Raw genomic sequence first — 26,330 nt, 5'->3', positions numbered from 1 at the left:
GCTAGCTATCACTCAATAGGCCACGCCCCTAATTATTCATAAACTTTAACCTCCAATAAAATAAAAACTAGCCTGGTCCAAAAAAATTCACCCCCCCCCAGTGTTGTCATGGAGATATGAGCTAAACATACAGACTAGAATGTTATTTTGTCCTTAAACAGGTTTAATGATGCTGTGTAAACGGCCTGTTTAACATGGGGCTCAATGAGAAACTGCTCTGTTATGAAACCTGCCCCTAGTGGACACTCAGAGAACTGCAGTTTTTGGCACTTCCTGATTGGATCAAACAGGAAGTCGCTGTGGTTGGAGCTTGGATGAACTTCAATACTCTGATTATTCCCTTAACTGGGGATAAAACATTTTTGGGGTTACTTCTGTGCATTTAAACGCAGTGAACAGCCTTTTAAAGAGCCAACAACTGCTCTGTCTGTTTCTCCGTTTCTCTGTTTCTCTACTTTTGACCAGCAGTTAAACTCCTGATTTGTTAACGACTTAATTAAACAGGTATGAGTTGATTTAAATGTTAACGTGTCAGTCTCACTGGACTGTAACAGGTATAACTGGTCAATCTTTGTTTACAGACTGATGATAGTCCCTGTATTTGCCAGTAATTTAGCAAACAGAGACTCAATGACCGGCTCCTTCTGCAGCCTTAATGGACTCCGGTTAATGCACGGACATGAGAGTGGTATCGATCCTGCTCCTCTGGCTCTTGGCGGTGAAAGCGAACTAGGCGTAGACCCCCAAATATTTCCCTTTTAAGCGAATCCCAGTGTCTTCAGACAAATTTAAAGTTTGTTATGCTTGTTATTTAAGTGCTATAATGAAAATTATGGATATCTGTGATGCAATTATTACAAGGAAAACTTCAGTTGTACATATCTGTAATTATTATTACTAGTCAGAATGTATTTTGGATAGTTGGATAATTACATTATGGATATCTGTAATGTTGTTTTTTTTCATTTGGGATATCTGAAATTAAAATTATGACTATCAACATTTGGATTTTAAATACCCGAAACTGGAGTTTTCTTTCCTAGTGAGAATTAAATTTCTTAAATCCAATTATTCCTAGTCAAAAATAACACTTAAGAGATCCACAACATCATTCTTACTACTACAAATGGCGTCACTTTTGTCATTCGTGTGTGTGTTGGGCCTTTAATTCTTGATATCCATGATTCATTTTGAGTAAAGTCAAGTTAAGTTTATTTTTAAGGCGTGTTTTAACAGCAATTCAATTCAAAGTGCTTCACACAGAACATTAAAAACAGTGAAACAAACCACGTAAAATGGCATTTAAATCACATATATAAGGACAGTCAAATACAATATAAGCAAAATAAAAAAATTCAAGAAGAAAAGATATTTTTTCTGTCATTTACATTTACTAAAAGATTAAGGTGCATTACAATCAGTAAAGATTATTTACCTTTAGAGATCTAGAATTGATATTCTGGATATCTGTAATAAAAACTCCTATTTCAGATATCTACAATTCAAATGTTACTAGTCATAAACTGAATCACTTATTCTACCTGTACTAACACCAACATCCTGACACATATTCTTCTTTTACACTTTATTCTTGTTGTTAGGTTAAAATGTTTTTGTATAGTTGCACTGTCGTTATTTGCTGCTCTGTGTGCCCGGAATTGCCCCCCGGGGATAAATAAAGTTTTTTGAATTGAATTGAATTGAAATAAATTAAATAAATTGAATTAATAAATTTAATTTCAGATTTTCACTAATGAAAAATGCATTCGTTTTAAGTGTCCTGAGATAACTTTTGTTATGATTTGGCACTATAAATTAAATTGAATTGAATTGAATAGAAACAAACATTTCAGATATCCATAATGTCATTTTAACTTTCTAAAATACATTTTGACTTGTAAAAAATGTCATAATGTAGATGTACAGCTGCACTTTTCCTAGTTATAATAATAATAATAATAAATAAAATCGTATTGAAGTGAATTGAATTAAAAGCCCAATACACATGAATGGCAAAAGTGACGTCATTTATAGGCTACTGGGAAGAATTTTATTTATCTTAAATGTTCTTTAACATTATAAATAGCAAGATATTAAATGTTAAAACCGTGTGTGTATTGGTGTGTGTGTGTGTGTGTGTGTGCGCGTGTGTGTGCGAACCTCGCTCCGCCCACATGGAACGACGTCATGAAACCAACCGTTGGAAAAGAGACGGCGCCGTTGCTGAGAGTCTTCAGTCGGCGGTGGAGTGAAAACCGGAGCGACGCACGGCAGAAGACGACGCCGTTGTTATCCACCGGAGAGAGGGGGGAACGACGAGAGGAGTCCCGTGGATTTATTCAACTTTTCCGCCGTAGTCGCGGTGAAGAGAGGCGGCTGGAAACAAAGTGCCCCCGGAGGAGTTTTCTGTCAGGACTTTAAAGGAGAGACGACGTTCGCTCGCAGACGTAAGTTCGCCGAGCGTTTGGCGTCAAGTTAGCGCCGAAGTGTGGGACGTTTGTGGAACAGGTTAAAAAGTGGTTAAAATGTGAACTTTAATTAAGAACATGACATGAAAATAATATGATTATGGTGTCAAACACGATATACAGCAATATTAAAACAGTACATTTTTTAAAATGTTAAAAGAAATTGATAAGTTGATCCTCACCTGATTGTTGTTTAAAAGTCTTTTAAATAACAAATATATTAAAAAATAACTTACATTCACTGGTGACACCTTCTCAGATGTGAAAATGGTCTTTTTTATAACATTTTTATCAGATAAACACAATAAATATATGGAGGATTAAACACTATGTAAGTCTCAAAAAATAAATAAATACATGCAGGGATAAATAAATGATTGCACTAATTAAAAAATAAATGTATTTATGTATTTAATGTTATTTATTTCTAGATCTCTGTGTCTGTTTTAATGTGGTAGGAGGTCCCATTTATTCATGCATTTATTTATTCATTTATTTCAGCATTTCTGTATTTATTCCTGTATTTTTCATCAATTTATTTATTGAAACTTAAGTCATGTTTAGTCCTCCATTAAATCATACCAGGAGAGCAGCTTTTACAGTATTTTTCCCCCACGTTTTTGTTGTTGTCCCTTATACAAAAACATACAAACACACAGAAGAAAACAATAACCACAAAAGACGCACAACAAGAGGGGAGAAATTGGCAGTAATAAATAAATAAATCAAGATTAACAAGCCTATTCTTATTAGCTAGCTCCAACACAGCTTACTGTTGACCATTCACTACCAAAACACACTTTTACAGACTCATCTATGTCCCTCACAGTACGTTACAGTATTTTTCTTTTTACTTCAGAGTAAATTACTTTAAAGTCGTCACAATGGGCTCTTAGACGCTGTGGCAGACATTTGACCAAATTACCATGTATTGTAAGACCGAACAAAAGACCAGCTCAGGGTAAATAAATCAATAAATAACCAACAAATGAATCAATAATGAAAGTGCTGATTAGTTTCTCCCCTGGTCACTGTAAGCACACAAGGTGCCATGTGTCCTTGCAACCGTGGAGACTCCAACACAAACAAATAATAGATGTCGGAGACGGAAGAGCAGGCTAACTTTAGTCCAGTGTTTGAAGGAGATAACAGGGAAATGTGTGACTTGTGCGTTTGTTGTCTTTTGTTTTTTTTGTAACCTGCATTTCAAACCCGGAGAGCTTAGACCTGCTAGTCTCCTCTACTCTCCCTCGTCTCTCCTCGCCTCTCTTTCTGATGACATACGTGCTCTCCGAGATAAAAAAAATCTGTTAATCACATGAGTAACATTTTCCAGACTTGCTGCTGCTACAGATGTGTGTGTCAGCACTGACTGTGTAGGCCTGCTATGTTTAGACGGAACGGTTCAAACCACACTCTGGATGAGTAGCCTCCATCCATTCGAGGAGGAGTGTCTGTAATGCTGGTAAATACCGTATTTGTCGGATTATAAGTCGCAGTTTTTTTCATAGTTTGGCCGGGGGTGCGACTTATACTCTGGAGCGACTTATGTGTGAAATTATTAACACATGCCCGGGCTATTATTTATGTCAGTCACATAAGAGACTAGGCGTATATCAGCAATCGCCACACACACGTCAACCAATCAAAATTGGGCAGGGGCGGGTCATGGCAGAAGTGCGTTGTGAAAAAAAAGATGCTAGCTGCTACTTCCGTACCGTTGAGTTGGCGGAGTTGTTCAGAAGTGACACAGAGGAAGAAGAGTTCAGTGGATTCAGTGATTAGCAGTGACAGAGTGTTTGGTAAATGCAGAGCATGTTCTATATGTTATAGTTCTGTGTGATTAGTGACGGAGTGTTTGGTAAACGTAGATCATGTTCTATATGTTATAGTTCTGTGTGATTAGTGACAGAGTGTTTGGTAAACGCAGAGCATGTTCTATATGTTATAGTTCTGTGTGATTACTGACAGTGTTTGGTAAACGTAGAGCATGTTCTATATGTTATAGTTCTGTTTGATTAGTGACAGAATGTTTGGTAAACGTAGAGCATGTTCTATGTGTTATAGTTCTGTGTGATTAGTGACAGTGTTTGGTAAACGTAGATCATGTTCTATATGTTATAGTTCTGTGTGATTAGTTACAGTGTTTGGTAAACGTAGAGCATATTCTATATGTTATAGTTCTGTGTGATTAGTGACGGAGTGTTTGGTAAACGTAGAGCATGTTCTATATGTTATAGTTCTGTGTGATTAGCAGTGACAGAGTGTTTGGTAAACGTAGATCATGTTCTATATGTTATAGTTCTGTGTGATTAGTGACGGAGTGTTTGGTAAACGTAGAGCATGTTCTATATGTTATAGTTCTGTGTGATCAGTGACAGAGTGTTTGGTAAACGTAGAGCATGTTCTATATGTTATAGTTCTGTGTGATTAGTGACAGTGTTTGGTAAACGTAGATCATGTTCTATATGTTATAGTTCTGTGTGATTAGTGACGGAGTGTTTGGTAAACGTAGAGCATGTTCTATATGTTATAGTTCTGTGTGATTAGCAGTGACAGAGTGTTTGGTAAACGTAGAGCATGTTCTATATGTTATAGTTCTGTGTGATTAGCAGTGACAGAGTGTTTGGTAAATGTAGAGCATGTTCTATATGTTATAGTTCTGTGTGATTAGCAGTGACAGAGTGTTTGGTAAACGTAGAGCAGGTTCTATATGTTATAGTTCTGTGTGATTAGTGACAGAGTGTTTGGTAAACGTAGAGCGTGTTCTATATGTTATAGTTCTGTGTGATCAGTGACAGAGTGTTTGGTAAACGTAGAGCGTGTTCTATATGTTATAGTTCTGTGTGATCAGTGACAGAGTGTTTGGGAAACGTAGAGCATGTTCTATATGTTATAGTTCTGTGAATGACTCTTACCGTAATATGTTACGTTAACACACCAGGCACGTTCTCAGGTCGTTGTTTATGCGTCATATAACGTAAACACTTATTCAGCCTGTTGTTCTCTATTCTATTTTTATTCTAAATTGCCTTTCAAGATGAAATGTCGTTTCTTGGTGTTGGATTTTATCAAATACATTTCCCCCAAAAATGCGACTTAGCGCGCACTCACACTGTCCTTCTGGCCGGGGCCAAAACCGGTTTTTCAGCTAAAGCCTAGTACCTTTAAGCAGTGTGAGTGCACCCGCTCCGCGCATAACTGCGGCCAGCGGACCGTCCACGGCCCGCTTGAAAGAGGTGGGCTTTAGCGGAGCCGTTTGCACATGTACGAGCACGAGCGTGCGCACGTGTACGAGCACGAGCACGAGCCCTACGGCAGTAGCGTTATGTCCGCCTGTTCGGACATGTAAATAGAAGGAGGGACCATGCGCGGACATTTAACAACAACAACAATGGTGGTGAAAGGTTCACGTTGGCGTGATGCGGAGGTGGAGTGTTTACTGCAGATTTGGTCGATGAAAAGATTCAAAAACAGTCGACAAGACGCACAAAAACTCTGAGGTCTGTGGAAAGATTTGTAAACAAAGCCACACACACGCGATCAATGTGTGTGACGTGTTACGGCGTGATGTCGTATGGACAGCAAGAAGCATTGGCCGAGGCCCAGGTAGTGTGATTACAAACGGGGCTGGGGCGCGGGGGGGAGAGGGAGTGGGGACAAGTACCATAAAGCCCAGGTCGCGGTGCGGAAGGACAGTGTGAGTACGCCCTTATACTCTAGTGCGACTAATAGATGTTTTTTTCCTTCTTTATTCTGCATTTTCAGCCGGAGCGACTTTGAATCCGAAAAATAGGCCAAGTTGTGACCCCCACACAGTGAACATTAAGAAGCAAATGACATTAAACGTTCAGAGAACAATAACCTAAGCAGTGTCTCTTGTATAAAACCCCTTTTTTCGGATTAGATTAGATTATAATCAAGATTATATGTGGAAAATGAGACATTTTGGAGCAAAATGATGGGATCGTTTGGGAGTTTGACCCAGTTTTTGTACAGCAAAGATTCACAGGGTGTTGCATTTATATCAGGTTGTCATCATGAACCGTGATAATGACCTTTTCCTGTGACTCTCGGATGCAACTAATCTCTGTTTACCTCTGCTAATGTTCCCTGCCCTTCATAGTTAGCATGGCTTGTCCAGTGCAGACCAGTATGTCCAGTAGGTTTATGTTTTGATGAGTTGCAGCAGATAAAGAAAGTTAAAACGACACGTTTGTGAGTATTTGAGATGTTGGGGTAGAGCACGTTTGGTGATTGTGTCTTTTAGAGATTCGGCGTGTTGCTCATTCAGCTCGGTATCAAGTTCCTGCGGTAGATATCCAGGTGTTGGGTATCGTTATAAAAACATATGCGTATTATTTCATGACCCCAGGGCGCAAAGAATAGTAACCGGTGTTGTTCTGTGTCATTTTCCCTTCATTTTAAATACAGAACAGTCCGGTTTGCCAGCACACACAGCCATCACTGCGTAAATATGCAGTCATTCCTCCACACCACGTGTACAGAGCTTACTTTTACACACTCGCGGATATTCATCCCCGCCAGTGAGCAGGCACGAGCACCAGCTCTCTGCTCAAGGACACTTTGACCGTCACGGGATGTGCATTCACCTGTTGATTGAATCGAACCTGTGACCTTTCACACACAGGACATTTTCTCTGCCCGCTCCCGTGTGTAAATCTCACCTAATCCGCGCTGCCCATTGAACCCCTCTTCATTACTATTCCACACGTTCGATGGAAAAGGATGGATGAGTAACAAGGTTCATCTATATCAGGCATCTCATTTCTTTAATGTGTTTGAGAACGTGTACGTCAAAGGCAGGTCGACCATTCGTGACTTTACCTTGAGCAGAAAACAGGATGATTTAGTTGCAGACCACCTGAAGGAATTACTGCGTTTTGCCTCGAAGGCTGCGGCTGAGTTACGGATCTGGCCCCTTTTCCAGCCTTCCTCTCGTTTCAAGGTCACTAATTCAGCACATCCTTAATGTGGGGGGCTACCCAGGGGTGCTGCTGCTGCTGCTAATTATGGGGACACCCAATCAGGTCTGTGCCATAACCACTTTGTCATTCATGTTGACACAGATCTATGCTCTGTCCCGTTTAGAGAGAGGCGCTCACACTTTCTCCGCTCGTACTAGTTTTCATTGCAGCGTTTTCTCCAGTTACACCCCGGACCAGACCAGTTTTTCAGAGTGCCTGTGTGTTTACACGGCCGCACGCCTGAGCTCCTTATCACATCCAGCTCTAAGTAGGCTAACCCAACAATGAATCTGTCACCTGGCTTTTGTTAAGGTGCAGCAAACTGTGAGCCTGACCACGAGGACAGATGCAGTCACTGAGCGCAGCTGTTGGTCATGAAATCGTTATGTAACCCACAGAGACAACTTTCAGTTTCCACCTGTTGAATAAAAGTGTCCACGGAGCATTTTTTCTCTGGGGAGCGCTTCATCCCAGCGATTCGAAGCGCGGCCTTTGCGTTTTCTTTCCATGACGACAATGTTAATGTTAGCTAGGTAGATAACTTAATGGTACTTTAACAGAGCGTTAAGTTATCTACCCAGTAATAAAAGCAGAACCCGCCAGAAACATCATTGTCTGGTCGATCTTCTCTCACAAATGGACTTTTCTGTCCTCGTCGTGATCGTTTCCTGAGAAGGAGCGACAGTGACGACACCAGCACCTTTGTGAAAAGTTCGGAGATTTTAACCAGAAGCGCTTAAACTAACGGCACAAAAAAGGTCGGGTGCTCAGAAAAAGCAGGCTACTGTACGCAGCTGCATTCACTCTCTCATTGGGAACAATTGAAAGCTCCGAAAAAAAACGTGATGTGGACCCTCGGCACATTTAGGATCCACGTTTTCCCCTGGTTTGAACTCTTTCCGCTGAGCCAAAGTGGACGCTGAGTGAATTAGTGCTAACCACTAGTTTCACTATACTGTCGCCTCACAGCGAGAAGGTTTCTGGTTCGAATCCCGGCTGGGGCCCTTCTGTGTGGAGTTTGCATGTTCTCCCCGTGTCTGCGTGGGTTTTCTCCAGGTTCTCTGGTTTCCTCCCACAGTCCAAAGACGTGCAGGTGTTCGGTTCATTGATGACTCTAAATTGCCCGTAGGTGTGAATGGTTGTCTGTCTCTGTTTGTCTCTATGTGCCCTGTGTTAGACTGGCGTCCTGTCCAGGGTGTGCCCCGCCTCACGCCCAATGTCAGCTGGGATCGGCTCCAGTCCCCCACAATCCCAACAGGGACAAGCGGTTGAAGATGAATGAATGAATGAATGAATACTGATGCTTTCTTCGGGTGTATTAGTGTAAAAAACTACATACTAGCAGCACATGCCTTGCCTAGACTTCAGGATTGCAGTGGTTCTAAGTCATGTGGCGTTACTGCAATATCCTGATGAAGTTAAGTACAGTGTGCACATTTGTTTATTGAATTTTAATTCATCACATAACTTAATTCAAATGAAATAAACAAGCATTCAGTATTTCCAAAAATATCAGCTTTTATAGGGTTATAGATTTAGCATGTGGCCCTAATTATCAGTTTCCATTACAGCTTACACGCTGCCCCGATTAAATATATATTAAAGAGGATCCAAAACACACAGTATTTATTTGGTATCCATGGCAGCAGATAGACAGAGGACGATCACTTCTGAAGGCGGGTACAGAAGTCAGGGATGACTACCCTGAGAGACGTTACTTTGGTCACATGGCTCTCTCGACCTTTTGTATCAGTTCTGTGATGAGACACCAGTTTAACCACGAAGCAAAGTGGAAGTCACGCAACACAAAAGCAAACGGAAGCTCTTTAATGACTTATCATCCAGATTTTTAGCTCACCCTCAAAGGAGAGCCGGTGTCGAACAGGCAGGTTCTGTTTCTTCTTCTTCTTCTTCCTATAAGGCGCTTAAAGTCAAATGTGTATTTTCCAGTCAGACGCTGCCGCTGCTATTAAAGTGCTCGGCTGCCGCTGTTTTCCAAGATCCATTAAAATCAGCTTACAGGGATAAATTGCTGCGCGGACACACAACTAATCCATACTGCTACAGTCATTTTGCCGACAGCAGGAGCTCCTGGCGAATACATCAGTGGGTTTAAACTCTTTATGGGCATTAAGGGGAAGATAAACAGACACCAGAATTGCCTATAATGGCAAACAGAGTGAGTGTGTGTGTGTGTGTGTGTGTGTGTGCCTTGCATGTATGCAACACACTGAACAAATTGAAGTTTCAATAATTTCAATCAGGCTAATGGCAGTTAGACAGTCTTAGGACAATGACACACACACTACATCACTGTGAGGTGACTCTGCTTTAAATTGAGGATGTGACACCATCGATGGCTCGGCGTCTTCAGCCCACAGACTTTGCCCGAGCTGTGCTGCGGCAATCTTTGCTTCTCGCTGGGCCCGTTTCCCCATAATCTGATTTTAGAAAAGTGGAAAACATGCTCAGTTAGATTGAGATCTAATGACTGAAGGGCATTCAACAATTTGGCCATTAAAAAAAAAACTAACTGGTCGAAAAGTCCCTGTTGTTAGTGTTTTTCTCTGAAACCAGAGGAAGCCTGTGCTTATTCCTCAGTCTGACTCAGTGATGTTTCCGTCTCTTTCCATTACACGACCAGGATGATTGGAAAGGAAATGTACCTGGGCGGTAGATTAGCTTTTGGCAGGAGGAACATTTGATGAGGACAAATGAACCGTAGAAGCGCTGGACACAAATCACTCAGCAGAGCAATCTCGAAGGAAATAATGACCGAGTCTGATGATAATAAAGACATTTAATCTCAAACATACTTTCCTTTATAATACCCTGAATGAACACACCATCTACTGCAGACGTCATTTTTGCAGAATTAGTCACAACTAGGCCGTTTCCGCTGGGAGAACTTGTCGACCTGTAATTTGTGAGCCCTCGTCACCGCTTCTGCTTTTGCTTTTCTGTTCCTGAAATTAGGTTTGTCTGACCGAAAGCACAAAACCAAAACGTATCCAGTTTACTATCAAATCCACCAGGTCCTTTACCTGCACCCAGCTGGGCCGACAGAAACTGGACTAGAACGGAAACTATTCAATTATTTAATCTACAATTTTGTTTGTTTTTTTCAAGCACAAATGCCAAAGACTGACTGTTTTTGCGTTGTCTAATGTGAACATATGCTGGTTTCCCCGGTGTTTTATGACATATTACTAAATATTTGGGGGTTTTTGACTGTTGGTTGCGCAAAACAAGACATTCAAGTGTATCCTGACTGTTGGAGTTCGTGATGGACAGGTTCAGGTTATTGCCAGGTTTTGGTTTGTTAAATTCCTGTTGTGGAAACCAGTTTGGCAGGATTTTGTCCCACCCTTCTGTCGACTCTCCAAAAATGCTCCTGAAACGGATTGACGAGGCAGCCCTCCTTGTGCAACAGGATATGACTGTTTGGAGTCTGGCGACATGTGAGCAGTTGACTTGACACACAGAAGGCAGTCGCAGAGGAATATTGCACACCGGACAATTGCACAAGCGCAGTACGTTACTGAAACACAGTGAGATTACTTGTATCGCACAAGGAAGTTAGTTGAAACCAAGGTTAAGCTGTTATTTTTTTTTAAATACCCAAAAAATACAACAATACACTTGAATTCAAGACATTAACTTACTTACCTCGTTAACTCGTCGTAAAACACACTCAGATAAAACTCACCAAACTCGTCCTAGTTTGTCTTTCTACTGTTCTGACAATCACCAACTGTGGTTTTGTGAAAAATACATACTTAATTCACAGTAAGATGTGAAAATATGCCGGCTGTTCCCCCCTGCTGTATGATTAGCAGCTGTCAGACTCTTCTTCGGCATCCTTGATAGGCGATATATTCGTCCAAGCCCTGATGCTAGACTGCAGACACTTCACTTCTCTGTTCCCTTGTTTGCACTAGTGTCTACACCAGGGCTGCCCAATCCTGCTCCTGGAGAGCCACTGTCCTGCATGTTTTAGGTTTCTCTCTGCTCCAACACACCTGAATCTAATGATGTGCTCGTTATCAAGCAGCTGAAGCTCGTCACAGGTTTGAAAATCGTTAGACTCAAGTGTGTTAGAGCAGGGAAGAACCTAGAACATGCAGGACAGTGGCTCTCCAGGAGCAGGATTGGGCACCCCTGGTCTAGATAATGGGTGTCATACTGATCCAGTAAAGGGCCGTGTGGCTGCAGGTTTTCATTCCAACCGATCAAAAACACACCTGGTCCAACAAATCAACTGTGTGAAGACAGTTCAGGTGGTTGAGTAAGTCGAGTCAGGTGTGTTCTTGCTTGGTTGGAATAAAAACCTGCAGCCACACGGCCCTTTACTGGATCACTTTGACACCCCTGGTCTACACTCTTCCTCTCTCTCTTCCATGTACCCTCTTCCTGTCAGTCCCCAAGGATGTGCACCATGCTTATTTAGCCGTTCATAGTTCATAATCCACATGTAATGCCAGATATGCCAGTTCTCGGATGTTGCACGGGAACCAATCAGTTCCTTAACTTGTTCCCAAAGACATTATTTGCCGGTTCTTTGAGGTCAAGGTTATCCGAGGTTCCAGTCTCTTCATCTTTGAGTTATGATCTCTTTCTGTTTATTCAGTTACAAACACTCAAACCCAATGCACATGAAGCATTATAATCTGGTTATTTTAATGTGATTTTGATCGTTGAATTTGATTACGTTGAAGCGCAGTTGTACAAACACAATGTCAGGGACACCATTCAGACACTTCGGTATCCTGTTTTGTAATGTGGTCATGTGCGCGCGGCTCGTTGTGTCATGTAGGATGAAGGGAAGTGTACCGTGTGAGGTGGGTGTGGCAGAGTCGGCGCTCTCTCAATGTTACGACTTAAAATGGTAATAATAATTATCAGGAAAACCGAAAAGGTGGATTTTGAACGATAGCTGACAAAGTTTGAGATGGTCCACGTTCCCTCACTTTGACTGGAAAACTGGCAAAATCATGAGTTTTCATCCTCTCCTTTTCGCTCGTAGCACGCGCTTGATTTGTTAAAGTGATTCATCTCGGGAGTTCAAAATACCCCATCACTTAAACCTCTTAATGAGACTCGCCTTCCTCGCTGCATTAGCGTTATTGCTGTAAACAAAGCCACTTTGTCTGTGTTCTTTCTCTCACTGACACACACTTCCTTGACTCCCCCGCCTTATCTGTCAGAGCGACTTATTTATGTTGTCTTGCGGTCCGCTTTCATAAAAAGAGATGTACTCGGTAATGCCCCGAGGCTCTGCGGATTTCTCTGCCTTCCTGTAATAACTGCTGTCATTAGTTGCAATTTGCCGTTTTTTTTCACTGAAAGTCTGAACAACCACATCACCCACAGCTGCAGAGAGGCTCTTTGTCGGTGTAAAGGTAAAGTTTTCAGGCAGTGTTCAGTGCTTCCTCCACTTCGGCACCATTGATTGGTTCATGTTAAACTCTCTGGCTGCTGCTCTATTCCCGTGTTCTACTGTGTGACTAATGGCCTTGAGTTGAAACTCTGCGTGGTAAGCGTGTCTCTTAATAGGAGCCATTTTGGGCTCTTTACACAAACACACACATGGAAATGAAACGGCATGCTTCACGCAGTCATACATCTCAACATGCACCGCGCGTTACTTCTTCTACGGGGGAAAATAGAGTCATCGGCTGCTCACCGTAGTTGGAGACCTGTTGTGGCTCAATATTGGTCCATATATAAGGAGCACCGGATTATAAGGCGCACTGTCGGCTTTTGAGACATTTGAAGGTCTTTAGGTGCAACTTATAGTGCGGAAAATACGGTAGTTTGGTGCCACATGACGGTGAAGGCCGTACATTATTCTAAGCAGCTGCATTGGGATATCATTTCATATTCCATATCATGCACCATAGAAGTTGGCTGTGCACGATAGACCGATGGGAATTTTGATGCACGTTATATAATACTGTTAAAGGTGGATATTTATAGGTTTAAACTCTAATGCCGTTGCATTCGTGGATGTAACCCTGCTCCATAATGCCATTTAATCGTAATCCTGGCTATTTGTTGTGTATCACTACTCAACAGCTATTAATCTTCTAAAGTATAATCATGACAGGATAAGTACACAAGTCGTTTTGCAGCCTGAGATATGTACACAATGTCTTTGCTCATCTGCGAGTCATGTGTCCGGATTAAACGCGGCATGTTTTATGTCACGCATGAACCCAGCATTGACATAGACGGCAACTGTTTGTCTCACACACACACACACGCTATCACATCTTTAAGTTTAGATTACGTTGAGTGTGAGGGAACGAGTCACGCCACAGAGAGAGATGACCTTTAGCGTACAGAGTTGGACTGACAAGTATTTGTTGATAATTAGAAATTCCATTCTATTTTCAGTTTGTGTGTGTGTGTGTGTGTGTGTTTGTGTGTGTGTGTGTGTGTGTGTGTGTGAGGTTTATAGTCAGCTGATGTAAGTTTCCCCTCATTTCATCCCCATTTGCTAAAACATATTCTGCTTTAAAGACCTGACGTTTATTTGGAAGATTGTTAATTTCCAATGCTGCTGAAGTGTCACCGAACAAGACACAATCGGTTATCGCCACTGAGGAATTATTTTCTGATTCCACGGTTTCGATTCAATATTTGTCGCCATATCGATTAAAAATTAGGGGATATATTAGTTATGAAAGGGATTCTCAGTAATACTAATGCTGTTAATTGTACAAGTGACCCTTTAACCTGGTGCATTACTAAAAAAAAACCTGTTTCTATTCAGAATTATCATAAAAGACGTCGCATCAATTTACTTTTTAAGTGTTTAAATGCAACTCTACAGACTCAATAGTCAGTGAGTATTTTGTTATATCCTGTTGCTGCTGTGACAAACAAATTTCCCCGTCTGCCGGACATTAAAGGTTTTCTGATTCTGATTCTATTCAATTCAATTTTATTTATAGTGCCAAATCATAACAAAGTTTACTCAGGACACTTTACAGAGTAGGTAAAGACCACACTCTATGACTTATTTATGATTTACATAGACCCAACAATTCCCCCGTAGAGTACGGTGGCGTTGAAAACCTTCACTATAACAGGCAGGAACGTCAGGCATTCTGATGCAATGGCGTTTTTAGAAACCCGGCCTGACTGTCGTGCGCGTCTGACTAAAATGAATAAAACAAGGTTAAAGCTACAGAGACCATCGGTCAAGCCCTCGTGTCTGTGACCATCTGTACTAGTAGTGGGACCTTTAGCCCTTTCTGAATACCGTTGTTGACAGTCGATATTTGGTGGGCAGACTCCAGCTCAGACGCCACCTCTCTCACTTTCAGGCCCCGGGGCTATTTATGGCGCTCTCTTTTCGCACCGTGTTGCCATTAGGCCCACATTCCCTCATGCGGTAAGACACCTTTTTTATATTCTTCAGACCTGGGTCAAGGAGTGCACCAAAATATCCGTCTACCTCTTTGTCAGTTGTGTCTACACAAGCGCAGGATCGACTCCCTGTGCAAGAAACCACAATGTGTTTGTTTACAGAGCACGACTTGTAAGCAAAGGCTTTTTAAAGGGCTTTAAAACGAACCGAGCAGCAATTAAAAGGTTAAATCGGAGATAAATGACTTGTTACACACTCGTCAAAAGGTTTTTAGGTTTTATTTATTAAGCACAATTTAAAAAAATACACAAATACTGACAAAGAAGAGAAATAACACACAGTGCAGGAAGAGGCAGGAAACCCAAATAAGGTTAAAATTTCACAATATTATAAGGAAACGCAAAATTAACATACAAAAAAATAATAAAAAATAAAAAGTACATACAGAAATAACTAAATAAGTTAATAGTAGCAAATTATATATCATAAAAAATAATAACATACAATATAAAAGCAAAGAAAGTGAGTATATAACATGTAAATGGACAAATGTGTAAGAAATGAACAACAATACATGAAAAAGGAATTACAAAGCAACCATTAAATGATCTTTTAAGGTTCTTTTATAGCATGTTATGGAGGAACAGTTCTTTGCCGGACGGGAAAAGCCATCCCATAATTTGGTAAAACCCTGAATCTTATTGAAAATTGACCTCGACTAGTAAGACGTTTAGAAAGATGAAGATGTGAAGATGGACGAGTTGAGTGGGAACGGACCTGTGACTTGTGTAAATTTTGTGAAATGTTAGGAATATTCCCTTCACTTGACTGGATCCTATAAATAAAAACACATATTTGAGAAATATTGATGTCGTAAATAGAAGGAATTTGTAGTTTTTGAAATAAAGGAAAACAGAGGGGTGACTGTGGCTCAGTGCCATTCGAGAGATTGGTGGTTCGATCCCCACCTCCCCCGGTCCACATGTCCCACCCCGAATTGCTCCCCGTGCTGCGCATGGGTGTGTAAATGTGGTGTGAATGGTTAGATTAGATCAGGGGTGTCAAACTGATCCAGTAAAGGGCCGTGTGGCTGCAGGTTTTCATTCCAACCAATCAAGAACACACCTGACTCGACTTACTCACTCACCTGAACTGTCTTCACACAGTTGATTTGTTGGACCAGGTGTGTTTTTGATTGGTTGGAATGAAAACCTGCAGCCACACGGCCCTTTACTGGATCACTTTGACACCCATGGATTAGATGGTCTGTAGATGTCCACTGCCATCAGTGTGAACGTCTGTGTGAACGGGTGAATGTGACAAACACTGAGAAAGCGCCTTGAGTAGTCAGAAGACTAGAAAGGGGCTTTATAAGTACAAGTCCATTTACCATTTACCACAGGTAGCAGTAAAACATATTTGATTATATGAAAATATGAATAATGAGTCTTTGTCTGTGTAATCAAACGTTCCTCTGTTTATAGTCATAGGCTGATTTGCAGGACACGTTTGAGGTCAGCGGTATTTTCAAGCTGATGCGTTTTTAGCATCGTGCTCCACTGTGGGATTTAAGAAGTAGAACATGAGAGAAGTAGACCCAGTATAGGTTATAGTGTACTGGGAGCAACATTGGAAATTGGAAGCTGTTACAAGTCACAGCCTTGATATCTCCTTTTATGTCCCGCCTTTATCATCTGCCCCTCCTTTTCTGTGGTCTTCTCTGATTGGTCGATTCCCCTTGACCAGTGGCCTCCGCGGTGGCAAGTTGGCTTCTGTGCTGCCTCTTATCTGCTATCACGCACACACACACACACACACTCACAGCCCTCTGCAATATGAGCGTGTTTTGGCTTTGCATGCTCCGTCTGCCCTGATGACCCATTTCAGACTGGTTTCTTAGCTTAGTTACGTACTTAAGCGCTTGAGCTCTTGAGGTAACCGCCACTTTTTTGCAGACAGTGTTTGGACGTGACTCAAACACCTCTGGTATCCTGACGCCTGCCGTTGAGGTTTGAACAGAAAAGGCCGGTTTTGTTAATCAGTGCAGCTTCATCAGTCGTGTTCTCGGCTGATGATGGCCCTGGGGCTGTGACACAACACGGGAGTCATCCGTCAAGAAGCGTCACACGCGTTAATTCTTTGTGGCAGGTAGCGAGACTGATTGCAGCACGTTTAGGCGTTCATTAGTGCGTGTCTGAAGTACAGCCCAAGCAATGCTGGATGTGTGAGGCACGATTTGTTTGATGGGAACGGGTTTGCTTTTCAATTTTGAGATTCGGATATTTGTTTTTTGGATTTTTAAAACTGTAGAATAACATCCATCCCACCATCTTCAACTGCTCGTCCCCATCGCGGTCGCTGGAGCCGATCCCAGCTGACATCGGGCGTGAGGCGGGGTCCACCCTGGACAGGACGCCAGTCTATCACAGGGCACATAGAGACAAACAGAGACAGACAAACATTCACATCTACGGGCAATTTAGAGTCATCAATGAACCGAACACCTGCACGTCTTTGGACTGTGGGAGGAAACCGGAGCTAACCACCAGCCCACCATGTCGCTTTTGTACAATAACAGATTCCTTTAAAAAATAATTGAATTAAACGTGTTGCAGCTCAGTGTTTCCGTTCCAGCACAGTGAGTTTTTACTGCGTTTTGCTGTCGTATTTAAATTCATGTTTTATCTCCTCTCCTCACACCGGGGCTGGGTGTGGGTACGGAGCAGGGCCCGATTAATCAGTCTACCTCTAGCCTGAATAGGGACGTGCGTTTGCATGTTGTGATATGTTGAGATCACAACATGCAAAAGATTGATTGTGCATGATTATTCGGTTTCCTCAAACACTAACCTTAAAAGCTGTTAAAAGAAATCCGTACAAAAACTGTTCCACAGTGATCCACGTCACATTTGGTCGTCATTTAAAATTAAAAAGTGGAAACCAGGGACTTAAAGGTGTGAAGTCTCTGAACAAGTCAAACCATTAAGTTTGAGCAGTGCTTTTGTTTTGTAAAGAAAGAAGCACAGCGTGAACTTTAGAGTCCGTCTGTAACACACAGAAACTATTCCACTGTTGATTAACTCTCCTGCTCGTGTTCGTGGGCGTTGGGTAATCTCCGGGTGGTTATTTCAGTTTGTACGTTAACGCCACACAGTGAAAGGTCCTCAGTGGACCTCTCATATCTAACCAGCAGAAGCACTGGCTTAATGATTAACAGACCCCAGTCCTGTGTATGAAGGGAGCTTTGCACAGTGTCTTTGGCTTTAAGCGAAAGATTTTAGATGATGTTTTAGTGTGTTGCAGGTGTTCGATCGCTCACTGATTTATCCGACGGTTATTTGGTGCTTGACAGGTGTTTATTTCCGTTGTCATTAATCATTAATGCGGTGCAGTCCGTGGACAGCAGTCGGTAGCTTGCCAAATATACAAAAGGGATTTTTAGCCTTGGTTTTGAGTCAGGTTTCAAATGGGAACGCATGCTTTGGGTGGGAGTTTACCAGCATGCTGTGTACCCTGTGAATGTTTTTCCCCTCTGTGTTTGGCTTCGACCCCGTTCACACATTTGTTTTTATTTGATCGCAGCAGCTTAGAAAAATAGTTGTTTTACTCCAACCTCCAGTAGAGGTACCAAAAGGCCTCTGTCCAGCAGCGTGAGTGGAAATGTTTTCCCCACATGTAAATTTAAATGTGAGAAATATTATGACACATTTTGGACGTATAAACATCTCTTTCCCTGCACGTAGAGGCAATCTAGACAGATCTGAACACCAGATGCAAGGTCCGACAGGATCATAGGGACTTCAGAGGAATGGGAACAGCGGGGATCTTGGGAGTTATCAGCTACTCGCACACTTCCAAGTGGAAAAGGGCTTTGTTCTGGACCCGCTTCACAGAAAACAGCACAGCACTGACGGAGGTGGATCACATCAGCCGTGCATGCAGCGGCACGACTGCATGAGTAAGAGACGCTCGAACATAAAGAGCCCTAAGCCTCCGGAGGGAAAATTACACGTGTGAGCACAAATGTCTGCAAATCCATGAAAACAACTGTTAGAGCAGCCTCGGGTATCTGCGGTGGGAAGAACATCTTCAGGTGCGTTTCCATTAGGGTCCAATACTCGGAGTGAGGCGGGTCTTTCTCGCCGAAACACCCCTAGTTTGCACGTGAGTCGCTCGAGCGGCCGTTTGAGCTGCCGTTTGTTCACCCTGTCTGCCTGAGAGAAGCCCGGTTGCTGATTGGATGTAGCTCTAAGCGGGACATGACGTGTGGTAGTACGGACACCGCAACAACACGGCGAAGTAGAGTAGACGCTTTTATCCGGTGGTGAAGAAGAACTCAGCGCAGAAAATGACCCGTGCACGTGCATCTTTGTACGGGCTTGTTAAAATGAGTGCTGCAGCGGCCTAGTTGGATTCCGACCTGCGGCCCTTTTTTCTCTCTCTCTCTCACTCACTCACACACACACACACACACACACACACACACACACACACACACACACACACACACACACACACACACACACAGACAGTACTGCAAGCAGGTTGCAAGCCTGCCTGTCACTGACACACTTTTTGGCAGTTTCAAGCCTTTTTATGAAATAGATAGAATAGAAATGGGGTGAGAGGGGGGAGACGTGCAGTAACGGGCAGCAGGTCGGAGTCGAACCCCCGACCGCTGCCTCTAGGACCTTCAGCCTCTTTACACGGGGCGACTGCTCTAATCACTGTGCCACCAGCCGCCCCCAACTAAAACACACTTTCAGAGCGCCTGGAGTTTTTAAGGTGGAGTGTTTTCTCACATGTTACTCGTACATAAGTTGACGTTGTGAATCGTACGGACCACCTTAAATCAAACTTCCAACTTTTCAGTATTTCTTGGAGAAAGAACGGAGCGCTGCCGTATCACTGATCAGCCGATCCCCGGCGATTGAAACCCATGATACGTCACGTCTCGTAAATCCCTCTGGGGCCTTTTTGTTGTAATGGAACCACGGAGATGAGAGATCTTTGGAGAGGGCGTGCCCTGCAACACTCCGAGCGGCCACATTTTACCCAAATGGAAACGCACCTTTTGACTCTTTCTGGGACTTCGAGTCAATTCAGCATTTCCTTGCGTGTTTCCACAAGTGCGGCAGTGAGAACGCTCTGCATTGTGTGCTGTACAGAGGGTCGGTGTTTGTTTTGTGTCTTAAATCTTCTGCAAACCATGAGTTCTTCTGTCTTTGTCATAGACTGTATAATGAATTCTACAGTCTATGGTCTTTATTCCACCTATCAGGACATTTTCATGCATCTGAATAACAAAAAGAAACCTGGTTTTCTCCCATTGGTATGGAGGCTTGGACAAACCTGATGACAGATCTAACACAAGATAAATTGTTCACACACCAGCTCCTGCTCCTGAACATGTTTGATCAGTTTACAGCACCTCTTCTTTGATCTGCAGCACTTCTTTCTCTCTCTTCTGTACATATTTGCTTTTCAACATGTCTAATAACCGAGACGAGTATTCAGAGTTCCTCGTGTTGTTGATATTTATCTTGTCATTTCCCTCAAGCCAAGTTCCTTACAGGTGTTGACACAACGGTTGTTTAATGTGTTTTCAGGTTTGGCCCTCCAAGGCTCCCCTCGCTCTCACCTTCCTGATCCTATTCCCCCCCATTGGCTGCCGTTCCCCCAGAGGGTGGAGCTAAATATGGGTTAAGAGCGCTAAGAGGAGATACCAGAAAGACAGAAGCTGAGGAGGCCCCCTAACCTGCAAAGGTAACATGTGCACTCACACCCTCACACATGCAGCACAAGATTAGGGGACTATTTCCAAGAGTGAGTCCTTAAAAGTGTTTTGAGCTGTCAGTTAGTCTCGACATTCAGTTTGTGTGAAGATGATCACATCTTGTACCTACCAACGCCATAGAGAGGTATTTTTCTTTTGTTGTTGTGTCCAAACAGAAACTCATTAAGATCTGCTTAAACTCAGGGATACACACACACAAGCTCCTGTTTATTATGGGGCTGCTGCGTCTTTAACATGCCTTTGTGTCTGTGGGAAAGGTTTGAAGACAGAGTGGGGGGTGGGCTGATCTGTTGGGCCTCTGAGCCGCAACAGCTCCAAACTCAGTTACCGGAAAATGGTCTTTCAATGGTTAAGGGAAAGGTTGAACACCAACAACGACTGTACAACTGCTCTGAATACGCCTTTGTTTCCAGTTCACCTCTGTCAAAATCACAAGCGGCCGACTTTTGGACAGAATTATGACGGAAACTGTTTTTCTTGGTAGTGATGTTAGTTGCCATGGTGAAGTCCTCCCTCGGTTTAAAGGTAACGCTCTTTTGTTGTTGTTTATTTCACACTATTTTCGGCGCTGTTGCTTCCTGTTTTGTGGAGTGGGGAGGGGGCGTTATAACCCACGGAGCATGCGCAGACACGAAACCCGACAGTAACCTGGGAACGAATAATCGGGGTACTGAAGGAGTTCTCGAGGTCTGTTAACCGGGGTATGAGAACGACCATGTAAACAACATACCCCGTGTAAAATCGTGTTTGAGAAACAGGCGAACGCCCTTAACCCGAATATAGTCTGGTTTTTAAACTGCATGTAAACCCACTGAACCCAGGGCAGAGCGACACAGTAGTTGACCCACGGGCAGGTCAAAATGTTGTTAGTAACTTGCATAAACATTGCGTGCAATAGTCCACCGTCTCCTCCCCTCCTTCTCTCTCATACACACATGCGCGGATGCCGTGGCGCTGCAGTTCGTCTCAAACAACTTTATACATTCTAGTAGAAACACAACTACCAGTAGAGAGAAGGTCAGTTTGTGGATCGGTTCGTGTACGAGTGGGTAATCAACAGTGCTGAACTGCTCAAGCGCTCTACACGCCGCAGCCCCATTTGCTTCCGAAAGGACGGCTGCTGGAAATCACACCTGGGGGAGGCATCACACCTGGGGGAGGCACCACACCGCCTTGCTTGGCCCTTTTGAGCATGAACAAAAAGCCGACATTGCTGAATCTCTGCGTGAAAGGAGCTGCAGACACACATCCCTTTTTAACCCGCAGCGGCCATTGTTCCCTGTCGTCTCACTCACCCCTCCCCCCACACAGGTGAGATGCCTCCCCTCACTGAACCTTTTATCAGGTGGAAACCACAGTGGTCAAACACAGCCTGGCATTGTCCGGTGATTTACTGCCAGATGTAATCAGTGTGTCACAGAGCTGCTCTCTGTGCGGATCAATGAAACCGAGAGCGGCAACAAAGTCCATCTGGCCTGCTGTCGTTGCCGGGATCTAACCTGCATTGTGCATGAATTGTATAAATTGTTCGATTTTTCAGTTTCAGTTAGCAGCAGTCAGCAGGCAGCCTTATTTTAGCAACAAGTAAAGCACTCTGTCCATTAGGAAACTCGTAAATCAGAGCGTCGAGGCAGAGCAGCCGGACGTCATCAGAGGGAAAACCTAAAACATTCAATATGATCCAGTTTCACTGAAATCAGTGGTGATGCCGTAAAGGGTTGTGCACTTAACCCGAGACTAACCAGCAGTTAGCATCTCCATACAGTAAGAAGTGAGTCATCCATCCAAAGATGTGGACGCACCACTCTCTCCCTCTCCCACTGTAGCGTCGTTTACGAGCGCTCTGTACCACGATGCAGTACAAACACCCTGCGCTTCCTGTCGTCAGGGTGCTTTTCTGACTCGTAGGTCTTTTCTTGGACATCAGGGCGTGCGTGTGTGCGGGCGTGTGTGTGTGTGTGTGTGTTCGTGCTCTGCATCTGAATTTGTTCCTGTGCATATTCGTATTAAGAACATCCAAATGCACCATTAAGTTTTTTTGCAGAAGTTTCACCAAGACCACAACGGGTGTCAACCACAGCAGCAACAAAGCGACTGCAAGTTTGCATTTGAACATTAGAGGGGACATGCTTTAAGTTAAGGTGACGAGGGCATTCAAACTTTAATGTGATTGGAATAGTTTCCATGTGAAGAGTTTCACCGATGGACAGTTTTTACATTATTACAGTTGATGTAAATTGAGTAGGTAATGGCTGTACCCGGCGCACTGATGGGAGCGTTTGCTAAATCGGCCTTGATGCAACATTACGGCTGAAGCGTACGTCTTCTAACCAGCCACAGATGTTCCATCAGGCAGGCAGGTAGGTGTATGTTTAGCCCTGCGCTACTGATGGTTAATTAGACATCTGGAAGCTGTGGTCTTGTCAACATGTTGTTCCTTCTTTAGAACGCCTTCCCCCCACCCACTCATTTCCCAGAAGTCTCTTTGTTTTTATGGGGATGCAGAGGACAGGAAATCATCCATGACAGAAAGAGAACGAAAGGAGGGGGGGGTCCAAAGAGGAAAAAGCTACGTCTGGCCTTTGCCTTGTTGGTAATATAACACTGATATACCTTCAGGATAATGTATCATCACCTTGTGTAGGGATGAGTCGGGCCTTTCTCTCTGTTTTCATGTAAATATGAGCAAAAATTCAAGAGAAAGGAGGAAAGAGAACAAGGAGGAGGACCAGTAAAAGGCAGGGTTAGGATTTGAGGGTGGAAAAAAGGGGGTAAACAAGGGATAGGGAGTAGGAAAGAGAGCAAACAGGGGCGCAGCAGTGCAGAGTTGTTGCTAGGAGGCCGAGAGGGCAACATGATACAGAGGCAGGAAGCAAACATGCAGTGGTGCAGAGGAAGATCAACCCACTGAGGCACGAGTCGGTTATCCATCTGAACTTGTCAGGTACAGTCCGCTCACTGTACAAACAACAGTTTGATTTAGAGTTATTATTGTAGTCATGACGGGGATCAGAGAGCAAAACCTCGAATGACACTGTGGTTCTTTCATGCTGCATTTCTTTGTTTGCATTTTGATCCTAATCCATCCACCCTCACCTGCGGAGCTAATGATATTCCCATCAGCCTCAGCTCTACTCTGTTTGGTGCTAACTTGCAAAGGTTGGCATGCAAATGCACTCAATAAAGATAGGGAGCACTTTAAACATTAAACCTGCTGAACATCAGTGTGTCAGCCTCATCATTGTGAGCTTTAACATGCTGCTGCTCACTATTCAGTTTTATTTATAGTGTCAAATCATAACAAAAGTTATCTAAAAAAAAACTTTACATGAGGAGTAGGTAAAGACCACACTCTATGACTTATTCATGATATACAGAGACCCAACAATTCCCCCATGAGCAGCAACAAGTCGCTGTATCTTTAATAAAAGTAGTAATAATTATTAAAGTTATTATATACAGTAGTAATCCAGCATTCATGTGCACATAGTGGCGATGAAAACCTTCCCTTTAACAGACAGGAAGGAGCAGACCCAGCTCTACGGACATGGGTCTGCATCGGTTGGGGAGGAAGAAAAGGAGAGAAAGAGAGAAAACGACAGACAGATGGACAGAGAGAGACAAAGACAGACAGAGAGAAAGTCCCAGAAATGCAAACAACCACAAAAGTAACAGTAACTATAATAACAGCTATAGTAATATGACTTATATGTTAAGGCAGTTAATACAGTAGAATAGTAGAAACAAACACAGCTAAGGTGACAGAATAAGACAATGGTAATAATTATGGTGCCAAACAGGATCAATGATGAGTAATATCAGCTGTGATACAATGAGATAAATTATTGATGATGGTTTATGGCTACAGATTTAATAATTTATAAACTAATGATAGTTAATATGAGTAATAGTGATAATAGCAGCAGGAAGCATCATGCAGGACCACGGCAGCAGAGACTTGCGTGACGACGAAGCACAAACAACTCCGGGGATGAAGTTGAATTAGTAACAAGCATCGATGAGACATGAATGATACAGACAGAGAGGAGAGAAGCTCAGAGGATCACGAACAGGATTATCCCGCGGCACACTCGGCCTATAGCAGCAGAACAAACTCAGCTTTGTATCCTCACAGTACCTCCATGCCTCGGTACAGGGCAGAGCTGCTAGCAAGGCTGTATTTTATTTTTGGGGCAACAAGGATTGTAGTGAAATGGTCAAGAAGTATACAAAGATATTCACTGCCTCTAAATGACCATAATATCCCCCGGATGCTGAGACTTTCAGAGCTCACCCTCTGGCCTGTTGGCTCAGTTTCGGAGCAAAAGCTGCACGCTTACCGCCATCTTTAATGTTTTTATCATCGAGGCATCAGGGTTTTAGTGTTTTCAGAGTGCTGTAAATGGAGGATGTGTTTAATTTGAAATGTACCACATGTCATGCTAGCCTTAGTGTTTAAGATATTGAGATTTTGGTCGCTAGTTCGGCCGGGGATCTCCGTCATAGCTCCACACTCCCCTCGTTACCTGTTGCTGTTCCACTGCCAGCTACGATAAAAGCAAAAGAAAAGCATATAATCATTTTTGGACATGCAGCGTTTCCTGATCCTCTAGCGTAGAAAAGTTAATACCACAAGAATTTCAAAGGCGCAATAGTCAATACCTCAATAAAAACCTTGCAGGGGTCATAGAGTGTGGTCTTTACCTACTCTGTAAAGTGTCCTGAGATAACCTTTGTTATGATTTGGCACTATAAATAAAACTGAACTGAGCAGATGGACAGTCACAAAAAGAAAGGGAGACGACAGAATACCGACGTTTCCAGTAAAAAGAGAGAAGAAAACGAGAGAGCACAAAGAAGACGTTATCAGCGAGGGTGCGTGAGCCTGCCAGAGCAGAAACCCGAGGCACACTCAAACCTCCTGAAAGACTCGGTCTGCTGCTCTACTCGCACGTTGTTCTCATTTCCGTTCCTTCCTTTCTGGTTTTGAAGCTGGCCAAAAAGGGGGAAACCCGAGGTGACAAATGCATCCTAAAATATATGGCTGCGATGACTCTGTCTCCTGCCGTCACATTGCTTCAGTGAAGAAGAACAACTAGAAGTGGAACGATACGTCAGAATAGCGGCGATTTGTGATTTTATAGAGATAATCACGCTAATACTTAACACTTAAAATGGCACATAAAGACACTAGAATCACTAAACCTTATATTCAGTTAGGGAAAAAAAGGACCTACATCTTTGTTAGTGGAAAACAAACATTCTTAAATGAGGTGATCATAAATCCTAAGGCCCACCTCATTAAAAAAGAAATGTCCTGATCTAGAGGGGGGGATCCTGAGGCGTTCCCAGGCCAGTGTGGAGATCTAATCTCTCCACCTGGTCCTGGGTCTTCCCCGAGGCCTCCTCCCAGCTGGACGTGCCTGGAACACCTCCCTAGGGAGGCGCCCAGGGTTCATCCTTACTAGATGCCCGAACCACCTCAACTGGCTCCTTTCAACGCAAAGGAGCTTGTGATAAATATCTCTCTCTTCAGTGCGCGCACACACACACACACACACGCACACACGCACACACGCACACACAGCTCTGGAGCCTGAATGACATCCGTTGGTTGTTGATTTGCAGAGTTTGCAGAATGATTTTCTGACCTAATGTTACACAGTGGGTTAAAACAGTAACAGGTGATTTAGTGGGGC

At 43.1% G+C, this 26,330-nt stretch overlaps 1 protein-coding gene across 1 annotated transcript in view; it reads left to right on the top strand.

The window, feature by feature from the left end:
- Positions 1–2,254: 2,254 nt before the first annotated feature.
- The window catches only part of b3gnt2b (UDP-GlcNAc:betaGal beta-1,3-N-acetylglucosaminyltransferase 2b), a 29,900-nt gene continuing 5,824 nt past the window's right edge, over positions 2,255–26,330 (top strand). Inside the window, exons 1-2 of the mRNA XM_083923136.1 lie at positions 2,255–2,447; positions 20,444–20,600. The gene's annotated coding sequence lies outside the window, so the exon portion shown is untranslated. The remainder of the gene's footprint in view (positions 2,448–20,443; positions 20,601–26,330) is intronic.

This window comes from Echiichthys vipera (assembly GCF_963691815.1).
Source record: "Echiichthys vipera genome assembly, chromosome: 11".
Taxonomy (NCBI): domain Eukaryota; kingdom Metazoa; phylum Chordata; class Actinopteri; order Perciformes; family Trachinidae; genus Echiichthys; species Echiichthys vipera.
The sequence above is the reverse complement of the archived record's forward strand: the minus strand, read 5'-3'. Positions and strand labels throughout refer to the sequence as shown.